Genomic DNA, 12,254 nt, shown 5'->3' on the forward strand with positions numbered 1-12,254 from the left:
ATCACAAATATATCACAGTGTATGCTCATTGAAACAAAAAGTGTAATACAGAAGTTTATATACCATTGCATGTACTTCCATGTCTTCCCACTCCACGTTTTCTCCAATGGGTAGATGATGGTTTAGAGGGTTTGAATTCAGATAACATGCCTGACTATGAATGTGATACTGATTTATACATAATTAGAAGGATCTTCATAGACTTCAGCATGACCTTTTGTAACATTATTTGAAATAGTATTAAATGTTTTTCTCTTTTTACCAAATTTTACCTATTTGCAATCCACACCAGGGATGACTTTAGGCTTCTGTTCTTGAATATCTACCTATTTTCTGCATATGTTCTAACTGTACAAATCTTCAGTTCTTCATCTCTTGGTTGTTTCATGAAATGGAATAATGGTTATTACTAGTCCGTTCATGTTAAATTGGGCAGCATAATGAAAATTTGCAATAGATATTTCCACACAAGGATTAACTTGACTTCTCCTAGATTGCTTTATGATAAATACCTTCCATGAGCTTTCTATCTGTCCTTAAATCTGGCCACAATATCATCCCCAGAAATGCTGGTTTTCTTTCAAGAATTTTCCTGCTATGATTCCAAGTGACCCAGATAATGTCCATCTTTCTTCGCACACCGAATTCCCCCACACACCCAGCACTCATATTTGTGACATTTAATGGGACCATCTCTGGTGCCACCAACACATGCTTCAGAGCTGGTAAGTAATAATTCTACATTGACTACTACTTAATGCTATTCAATCGGGTTTTGGTTATAGGGATGAGCAGCTGAGAAATGGAATATAGTCACAGCATGACTAGTAAGGACCTGCTATGCTGAAAGTGTTATTAGCAGTCCTTGCCTCACACAGCAGGAGTGTGTGCTTACAAATTGTTCCTGGAATATGAACAAAGACAAGAATGATTTCCATTCTACCAATAGGAACAAATCCTGTGGTAACCATGGAGATGTCCATCAGAGCTGTTGCCTCATTTCTCCCTCCCTTCTCAAGGTGTGGTCCGGCAGAAAAAAAATGAAAGTAAATGTGGATGACAGAAAAAAAAAAAACGCAGTTTATCTCAGACCAGAATCCAATTATCAAAAGGGAAAGCACGGCAAGGGAATTAGGGATTGATCATATGTCCCACTTCTTGGGTCTGTATCCTGCCTATCTTCCTGAAATCCAACATTTCTGCCTGAGGATGGCTGATTATTATTCCTCGCCGCCAATTGCAGCTTACTGGTATCACATTCAGAAATGCCATGTCATACTCCATAAACACACTGTGGAATCTGCCGGGTGAAATTTTCAGAATCCGAAATGCCGGAAGTATCCCCTGATATAGCAATTATCATAGTGGGTCCTCCAGTGGTACATACGATTAGTACATTCCCGGTTTCTGTCAGGTATTGACTCCCAAACTAAAATTTGATTACAGAAAATGAATAATCAAAGGCTAATCAAAAAATCACAGATATTAAGGCTGAAGCAGTGATTTCAGCGACTAGAGCACATTTCCCGCACTGCAAACAGGAACAGGTGACTCTTAGGCGAAGCATGGGGAATCTCAGAAATTCTGTGCTTTTACTAGGTATCTATAGCTTCTGTCTCCTGCAGGTCTCTGCAACAGATTTTCTTTCTGAGTTTGTTTATAGCCAATCTCCTGACTAAATTCCAGCTAAACGCTGGACTTTAGCCAGGAGACTGGCGGGCAAAATCCCTCAGTGCAGTCCTTTTTATGTTATCTAGGAACCAATCAGAAGAGAGCTCTCAAACCTGAAAGCACAGGACTGCTTTTTACATCGTGATGTCATCGGGAGCTGATGATTCATCTCTGTCTCCCTCCTCCCTGCGTGTTGTAAAAAGAATCAGAGCCATTTAAAGGGGAACATAGGATAAAATAGAATTTACCCTTTGTTTTGTCTCCAGTTAACAAAAGACAAACCTGCCTAATATTAAGACTGGTTGCCACAGCAACATTGCAGCTGCTTTTGCCTAGATTCTAGCTGTATACATGAAAGCCTCCATTCCTATCTGTGCTTTTTTGATTGTGACTTCGCGCTGTCACATGCATCTGGCTTCTTATTCTTTCTTATCTGTTTATGTTTATTTTTATTTGTTTGTTTATGCAGTTGAAATATAATTATTTAAGTTTTATATACTACATACAATATGTAATATATAAATATAATATATGATTACAATGTTTCATGTAGATGAATTACAATACTTAATATAATTAAGTCCATTAGAATGTTGTATAGGGGGATGGATGTATTGTAGAAAGAAATATTGATTTTAAGCCCTCCTGAAATAGACCTGAGTGTATAACGTATCCCGCTGTGTCTTAATTAAAAAAATGAATTCAAGTTAATTCATTTCTGGAAAAAAATAAATATATTTATATTAATAACATTTATGTTTGCCAATTTTATGTCCTTATAGATATTTGTACCCCCACCTTTGCAAGAAGCTACTTTCATAATGTTTCTTATCATATGTAATTAATATACCTAAAATATAGTCTTAATATTAATTTATAAGTATTTGTTTAAAAATCCACTTGATTCCAAATACTAGAATTCCTATTAAAATTTCATAATCATTATTAAATCTGAACCATATTTTTCTATCTTTAATGTATACAGAATATATTTAAAGAAGTTGTGTGTCCATTAATTATAAACCATTTATTTGTACATGAGTGCCCTACATAGCAAACTACGCTGGTAATAGTTCTATATTTCCTTCTCAATTAGCTCAGGACTACAAATAGCTACTTTAATAAGGGTTTTCATTTCATAGTACTTCTTCTGTGCATAGGGTGTTTTTGAGCAATGGATATACTACAAGAATTATGTATTTAGTTACATTTGTTGGAAATTCATTAGGGCAAAACTTCTTACATATTAACCAATAATGGTTTGATGGAGTTATTTATTAAAACTTGTGCAATTGAGATAGGTGTCCTCCTGGGACTTAAACATGCCGTTCTAGCCTAGCTGGCCATGAATACTCAGAAAACTTTCTGTTTCCAGCTTTCTCTAACGTCCTGGAATTGTACAATACCAGCATGCCCGCTTTAGAAAACAAATATTCTAAAAATGAATCCAGGTTTGCAAATTTTCAAATTAGCATATTCCTGACTGTTTCAGTTTTCAATGTAACCGTGAAGGCATAATATTTAAGATAATGAGTATAAATCACAGACCACATAGTTAACCACTGTAAAGATCATTGTTTTCTACTTACTCACCTAATATGATATGGTCTTCTGTAAACACCAATGTTAAATTATCTTAATAGTAGGTAATACTCTCAAAAAGTGGAAAAATGTCTAGGTTTTTCCTCTTTAATCCTTAAGCATATAATGTATTAAGAGCAACATGGAAGAAAATCCATGGTCATTGGCCAAAAATAGATTTTTAAAAACTTCAGGCACATTTACACAATAATTTTGTTTTCAGCAGTAAAAAAAAAAGATAGCTTGAAATTTGCAGGCAAATTAATGAAACTATAAAAATCCATTCAAAATGAGGTAACCTAGACCAGAATGATGAGGAGGGTTTGTACCTAATCACAGGTGAACAACAACTATAAAGCATAGAATAGGGAACCTATAGCCCAGGATCACAGAGTAGCTAAGTAATAAGGGGAACATTAAGGGAAAAAATGATAACCTGGGAAAACAAAAACGACAATTATCATGAAAATGGGAAAATATGGATGCAGTCAAAAGGGAAAGCTGAAGTAAGGATAAAGAGAATAATGAAGAGGAAAGAAATGGAAGTAATAGGATTTTAAAGATTGTGGAGCAAAAGAGATAGCGAGGAAGGAAAAAGTTAAATTCTCTGACAGAAACATTATGGGAATAGCTAAACGCTGGAATTGGAGGAATTCAAAATATGACCATAACTTAGACCCTAAGTAATAGTTGAGATGGTACTTGAACAGTCCTTACCTTGTTGTCAGATTGATGACTATCTTAAATGTCATCATCATAGAACCTGAATCCAGGAAATTATGGAAGCAAATACAGAGATCCACAGTTGATCACATGGCTGAGTTGCTAGGGCCCAGTTGAATAATGGAATTGTAAGAATACATGCAAGAGAGATCAAGGTCATGATGGGAATTCCCACTGATACAGCTTACCTAGGCTGATGGTATCTAGGAACTCTGCCTGACAGTGAGGAACTAGGATACTAACAATCTAAGCACTCTGAATGTGAGGGAGAGTTGAATGACTGGGGCAGACTGTAGGCCCAGGCCCAGAATTGATTCATCCTGCATGTTCTGATTTTAGGGAACCCATTCCCTGGAATGCTATCTAGCAAAGTCTAGATATAGTGGGATCAGGAAAAAAATGATATGTTCATATGAAATAAAATAATGAAATTACCTGTATTAGTTGTATGTCTTTTTAAGATATCATGTAAATCATACCTAAACAAGTAAGAAAAACATTAAAAAGCAAAAGAGAGCCTTTACATATAACTTATTGTTATTTAAATGTGATTTGGCTTGTGAATAATTTCTATTGGAGACAAAAATATGAGTACTGAACTATATCCCTTTACTAGGATTTCTTTATCTCCTTGGAAACAAAGTCACAGTGTTTTTACTCTTTGCAATTGTATTATTTGCTTATGTCATGTCACAGACTGTGAATGGAAGCCTGACTATGAAAATGAGCCTGTTTATTAATCCCATATGGTAAGACAGTTGTATATCATAGCCCAGTCTGTGGTAACATCTGGGCAGGTTTAAATTAAATGTTCATGATGTCGTGTTTCAGTATGTAGACATGAGGATGATATCAATGCTGAGTAAGTGAAATATGTAAGGAATAAACATAGATATTATATACTATGAATACACATAAAATAATACATACTAACACTATTATGAATAAATTTAATCATAAAATTTCTCAAGATGATAGCAAAATTTGCAATTTATGTGGACATCAGCATAAAAATAAATAGTAATAAAAAGAGAAAAGTTATTAACTAATGAAGAACAGGGTACAAAATATTCCCTTATATTGTGTGAATATATGTCATTGTAAATGATTTAAGAAAGATTATGACTGGATATTGTCTAAGTAGGATAAGTTTAGGCTGAATAAACAGACTTAATAGTAGTTAGGAAATTGGAGGAGTCTCAGTATCATGAGAAGCTGTGTGAAATAGATGTAATTACTACACTGAGAAAATACCAATCCATATGGCAGAGGACATAAAAGAAATATAATTAATTTAAAATTTATATGTTACCTAGTAATGACCTGAACAATTTGTTGAGTGTTTAGAAATAGTAATAATTTTCTCTATGCTTACTCAGGAACTGTCTAGAGGGAAACATACTCCGTCTACTAATGACATTCTGATGGGGGTAACCTAATTATCATAAAACAAATAAAAATAGATATCTTAAAGTTTTTAAGCAATCAAAAAATTGAATCAAATGTGGCTTTGAATAAGTTTTTTTTTTTTGTTCAGCTACGATAATGCAAGGGGAAAAGAGAGTTATGGCTCTTTAAGAGATGTTTTATGAGCTGGGTGCTGGTGACTACCAGGAACATAATTCTATTAAGTGTTCCTTCATCCAAATACTTTATAATGTTTATTAACAATAGGCTGTATGCTAATCAGTGTAAGAATGGACCCAATTATGTCCCAGAGGTGCAGTGATAATCATGGCTCCCTGAGACCTCAGCCATGAAGCTCAGGTCAAAGGGACCCAAAGGTGAGGAGCCAGCTCCAAATGCCATGCAACAAGACGTGCTTTACTATGAGCAGTGTTAAATTGCAAACAATATTGTAGTTTAATATTTGTCTCATCTAATCAAAGAACAATGCAGATATTCAGTAAAGAAAGGTCAGGACAAGAAAATACTCTAGATAGACGGTGTTTATATATATATATATATATGTTTATTAATATGCATGTGCCAGTGTCTCTGCTGGTCTCTTTTTAAATGTTAGTTCTTTATTTAAACGAGATAATATGAATGAATCACTGATAAAATGGGATTTATGCAATTGCTTTCTTTTTACTTTCTCTTCATTCATTTTACATTCTGAATAAATTTCTCCCACAGACTCTCCTTCCCCATGCTTGCCTCCCCACAGTCCATCCTCATCAATTCCTCTCAAAAATAGGCCCCCCATGGGGCTTGACATATTAAGCTGAGGCACTTCAAACCCTACCTTATCAAAAAGAGTTAGACATCCATACTTATGGAATTTTCTCCAAAAATTAGATCTTGTACCAGAAATGAGTCCTGTTCTCCCTCCCAGCTCCTTAAACTGACCGACTACACTTCTATCTCCCACAAGCAGATAGCCTAGATCAGTGGAAAACAGACTTCATAGCAGTTGGTATAGAGTTCATGATTTCCCATGATCTTGGTTCTGTTCTATGTAAGTTTCTGAAGATATTCAACCTCCCTTGCTCATATAATTCCTGCTCGGTTGGCAATTTGGTATCTCTTCAGACAGTTGAAAATTGATCCTCCTTTATTAATATACAAATATTATTAGGAAAAAAATCTATCACATCCCAATTTTAAAACAACTGCCCAATTTCCAAAATCACTATTATATCAGAAGACTGCATTCTGTTCTCTCTTTAATGACAACTCAGTTCATTTAAGCAACTTGTACGTCATTCAGTATGAATCTACCTACTGGAACATTAGTAGCCAATTTTGGTAAACGTCCTTGAAAAAACATCCAATGTTCTTTCGCAGTGATCTCACTCCAATAAGGATCAGGCATCATTAATCCTGCCGTTATGCATGATGGGGTTTTCTGAATTTTTGATATACCACAAGAATTAAGTAGTTTGTTCTATTACTTGCAATTCATGAGTTCGCATGTGCTTATATGAATCCTTTTCAATGTGTCTAAAGGTCAGAGAGTTCAGACCTACTCTTGCACCTTCAAGGGTATAAGTTAGGATGCTTTGACCTAAAGTGTTACTACAGAACATTGTGCCAAGACAAAAGAGTATTTTGCCTAGTGTGTGGTTACTTTCTGTTTGGAGATGTGTGGATGAAATTACTTTGTTTGGTCTTTGTATCATGGCAAGGAAGTCTTGCCTCACACCCAATTTTATATTGAGGTTCATAAGAACTATGAATAATAAACTTGAGAAAGATCACAATATTCACTGGATGCCCTACAAAATCTATATATGTTCTTCTGTTAATTCCTATCTTAATCTTAATCCCAACTGGGAATAGTTCAGTAAAGACCCTGAGCGATGGCTCCTTAGATGTGAAGCTTGAGTATAGTGGTATAGAATTATAGATACTGCAAGTGGAGAATACCACAGCTGTTAAGTAAAGAATAAGTGATTGGAAAAAAATTAAAAGTGAACATGGGTTGAATAACATGGGATTATAGTTGTAAATAAATTTGAAATGGGGTAGAAAATTAGTAGTTAACTTACTATGCAATTGCTTGGAGATATCTTAACATTTTTATTATTACTGTATAAATAAAATCATTCAAAATTTCTGCTTCCCCCTCCTACCATTTCCCTCCAATTACCCCTCCCCTTCCAGTCCTAAGAGAGGGCAGGGTTCCCTGTCCTGTGGGAAATCCAGGCCCTCCCCCCTCCCTCCAGGTTTAGAAATCTGTGCATCCAAATAGACTAGGATGACAAAAAGCCAGCACATGCATTAGAGACAAATCCCAGTGCCATTATCATTGGCATCTCAGTCTGCCCCAATTGTCAGCCGTATTCAGAGTGCAGTTGCATCCCATGCTTGTTCAGTCCCTGTTCAGCTGGAATTGGTGAGCCCACAATACATCAGGCACACTGTCTAAGTGGATGGACAAACACTTCGTGGTGCTGACTACAGTCACAGCTCACATCAAATTGAATGGAGAGAAACTCAAAGCAATTCCACTAGCAATAGCAATAAAACAACATAAGGGGTTCAAGGAGATTCAAATTAGAAAGGAAGAAGTCAAACTTTCGTTATTTGCAGATGATATGATAGTGTACATAAGTGACCCGCAAAACTCTACCAAAGAAATACTATAGCAGAAAAATACCTTCAGTGATGTGGCAGGATACAAGATCAATTAAAAAAATCAGGGACATTCCTATACAGAAAGGATAAAGAAGCAGTGAGGAAAAACAGAGAAACATCACCTTTCACCACAGCCACAAATAGCATAAAGTATCTTGGGGTAACACTAATCAAGTAAGTGAAAGATCTATTTGACAAGGACTTTAAAACTTTGAAGAAAGAATTTGAAGAGAATACCAGGAAATGGAAGAATCTCCCATGCTCATGGATTCATAGAATCAACATTATAAAAATGGCAATTCTTCCAAAGGAAATCTATACTTTCAATGCAATCCCCATAAAATCATAGCATAATTCTTCATAGACCTTGAGAGAACAATAATAAAGCTTATATGGAAAAACAAACACCCATGATAGTCAAAACAATGCTATACAATAAAGGAACTTCTAGTGGCATTACCATCCCTGACATCAAACTCTATCACAGAGCTACAGTAATGAAAACAGGTTGTTATGTAAATAAAAACAGAGACAATGACTAATGGAATAGAATCAAAGTCCCAGATATTAATGCACAAATGTATGAACACCTGATTTTTAACAAAGAAGCTAAAATTAAACAAACTGGGAAGTTTTTATAAAGCAAAGGGCACAGTCATTAAGACAAAAAGGCAGCCTACTGAATGGGAGAAAATCTTCACCAACCACACATCAGACACAGGTCTAAACTCCAAAATACATAAATAACTCTGCAAACAGGACATTAAAATTCTAAATAATTTATTTAAAAAATGTGGTACTAAACTGAACAGAGAATTCTCAAAAAAGAATTTCAAATGGCCAAAAATACTTAAGGTCATGTTCAATTTCCTTAGTGATCAGGGAAATGGAAATCAAAACAATTTTAGGATACCATCTTACACCTGTCAGAATGTTAAAATAAAAAAAAAACCATTGATAACATATGCTGGAGAGGATGTGAATTAAAAGAAACACTCATCCATTGTTTGTGGGAATGCAAACGTGTACAACCACTTTGGAAATCAGTGTAGAAGTTTCTCTGAAAATTGGGAAACACCCTACCTCAGGATCCAGCAATACCAATCTAGGGAATATAGACAAGAGATGCCCAATCATACTACAAAAGCATTTGGTCAACTATGTTTATAATAGCATTATTTGTAATAGTCAAAACCTGGAAACAACCTAGATGCCCCTCAATGGAAGAAGAGATAAAGAAAATGTGGCACATCAGCAAATTAGAGTAGTACTCCGTGGTTTAGAAAGAATGACATTTTAAAATTTGCATGCAAATGGTTGGAAATAGAAAACACTATCCTGAGTGAGATAACCCAGACCCAAATATATTAATAAGATATGTACTCACTCATTGTTGGATTCTAGCAATAAGCAAAGGATATTGAGCCTATAGTTCATGATTCTAGAGAAGTTAAGTAATAATGTGAACCCAAAGAAAAACATATATAGTTCCTCCTGGAAACTGGATCAGACAAGATTATCAGGCAAAAGTTGGTAGCATGTGGGTGGAGGATGGGGAGAAGAAGTGAGAAAAGAGAAGGGAAGGTTTGTGGAAAGCTTGGGAAAGTGGGGTGGTTAAAATAGAGGAAAAACGGATATGGGAGTAGGTAAGAAGATATCTTAATTAAGGGAGCCAATTTGAGGTTGGCAAGAGGCTTGGCTCTAGAGGGGTTCCAAGGTATCCATGGAGATGTCCCCAGCTAAGACCCTGGTCAGTAGAGGAGAGGGTGTCTAAACTGGCCTTGTCCCATACTCACTGATTACTATCTTGAATATCACCATAGAAATTTCTACAGGGGATAGATGGAAATAGAGACAGAGAACCACACCATAGCACTGGACTGAGCTCCCAAGGTCCACTTATAGATATTTTAAAAGCTAGAGCAGCCCATGTGTAACAGTTTCAAGAACAGAAATTTTTAGAATTTGTAGAGCAGCTCTGCCTTTGATTTTCCAAGGATGATATCTTGGAAACACAAAAACTGAGGTGAAAATCCAAGACCATTATAACCTTAAATCAGCATAAAGTATTCTATTAATTCGTGGGTACTTATAAGGTATATTTGGATTTGCACCATGATGAGTAAAAAGTAGTTCCCCCTGCAATGGTCAGAAGTGAGACAGGACACTCCTGTCCTTCACAGGAGCTGTTAGATGAGGAAACATTTATAGTACTGTGTGATTATGATCATCCTGTGCTTAGAGAGCTATAGGACGAAGGCACTAAGTAAAAGAATAAGGAGCACTGAAGTCCTTTGCTTCTGGTGAGGAATGCCGAGAAGTAGAAATTGGTGAAAAATTAAGCAGGAGCAAAAAGTTTTAAGAGATATAGTAATATCACTTTCACAGAATTAGGAAAGTTTGTATATCTCCTCTTATCAGAAAAGCACTCCTCTTCCTACACAGGGCTGGTTTAGAGCAATCAATGGTGTAAAGACCTCCTGGAGTACTGCAAACACTCAGATTTAGTTGTATATCTCTTCAGCAAGCTAGTTTCAGAGAAGGTACCAACTGAGGAGAGAGAGCACAAATGTTATTAGCAATAGAGCAAAGATGTGTGCAGGAAAAACAATAACTTAGGTGCCCTGAGCCCATTCGAACAACTCAAAGAATTAAAAGCAACCTGGACATAGTTTGTCTTCAAATGGAGACTATCTGTTGTGGAAAACCAAAATTCAGAAAAATTGTTGGACCACAGATGGGAAAAATATGATCCAACACATTCCCATCTCTTTTCATATGCTTACTGGTGAGGGACTTCATATAAAAAGAAATTAGCAATTAAATTTTGAAATAGCAGCATATGCCCAAGTAAATTCAACTGGAAAGAATGCCTGGAATACAAAAATTGGAAACGTTGGGGTGGGGGAGAGGTGGGAGTAAGGGGAGATTGAGAGAGAAAAGTGATAAGGGCAGGATGGGGAGAGCTTCTGGGAATGGGACTGTTGGGATGGAGGAAGGGTGGATATGAGAGCAGGGAAGTATATATCTTAATTAAGGAAGCCATGTCAGGGTTGGCAAGAGACTTGACTCTAGAGGGGTTCCCAGGTGTCCATGGAGATGTCCCCAGCTAGATCCTTGGGCAGCTGAGGAGAGGGAGCCTGAAAAGGCCCTATACTATAGCCATACTGATGAATATCTTGCATATCACCGTAGACCTTTCATCTGGCGATATATGAGGCTAGAGACAGAGACCCACATTGGTGCACTGGACTGAGCTCCCAAGGTCCAAATGAGGAGCAAAAGGAGGGAGGACATGAGCAAGGAAGTAAGGATCATGAGGGCTGCCCCCACCCACTGAGAAGGTGGGGCTTATCTAATGGGAGCTCACCAAGTCAGCTGGACTGGGAATAATGGAGCATGTGATTAAACCTGGACTCTGAATGTGGCTGACGAGGAGGTCTGACTGAGAAGCCAAGGACAATGGCACTGGGTTTTGATTCTACTCTTTCCTGGCTTTCTGGGAGCCTAGTCTGTTTGGATGCTCACCTTCCTAGACCTGGATGGAGGGAGGAGGACCTTGGACTTCCCACAGGCAGGAAAACCTGACTGATCTTAGAACTGGAGATGGAGGGAGAGGGGATCGAGAGAGGGGGAGAGAAATGGGAATAGAAAGAAGTGGAAATTTTTAATTAAAAATAAATAAAAAAGAGTTAGCTAGAACAAACAGTATTGTAAAAAAAAGAATGCTTGGAATAAACTTTTGTCTCCTGGATAGCAGACTGAAGACTAATATAAATTTAATCAGGACCTGATGAATTGTTTTATGATGGCATACTAATCAAAGAGATTAACAGGAGATACAGAAGCTGGACATTTGAGAGAGGAATAGCAAGCATATGACAATACTATTGCAGTTATTACATTTGCATTGAGACCAGTTAGAATGAAAGGTAATATTTCTGATTACATTTGCATATCTTCAGATATTGGACTCATATAATCAGTTCCTAGCTATGACTTCTTCTTTACATGAAAAAATATTTATATACATTATCACTAAAACTGAAATCTAGAAATTGGAGAATGATATAAGATTCAGGAAGAGTTAATTAGAGTAATTACTGCTTCCATTGCCTTCTCAATCTTCCATAATGAAAGAAACCTGTAATATTGTTTACGATTTAAAAGATTGCTTTTATAACTTTTTCTCCGGG

General features: G+C 36.4%; 1 long non-coding RNA gene across 2 annotated transcripts in view; it reads right to left on the reverse strand.

The window, feature by feature from the left end:
* Window positions 1–12,254, reverse strand: part of LOC142837383 (uncharacterized) — a 149,294-nt gene that overhangs the window by 14,743 nt on the left and 122,297 nt on the right. The gene's annotated exons all lie outside the window — the stretch shown is intronic.

Source organism: Microtus pennsylvanicus, chromosome 18 (assembly GCF_037038515.1).
Source record: "Microtus pennsylvanicus isolate mMicPen1 chromosome 18, mMicPen1.hap1, whole genome shotgun sequence".
NCBI lineage: Eukaryota > Metazoa > Chordata > Mammalia > Rodentia > Cricetidae > Microtus > Microtus pennsylvanicus.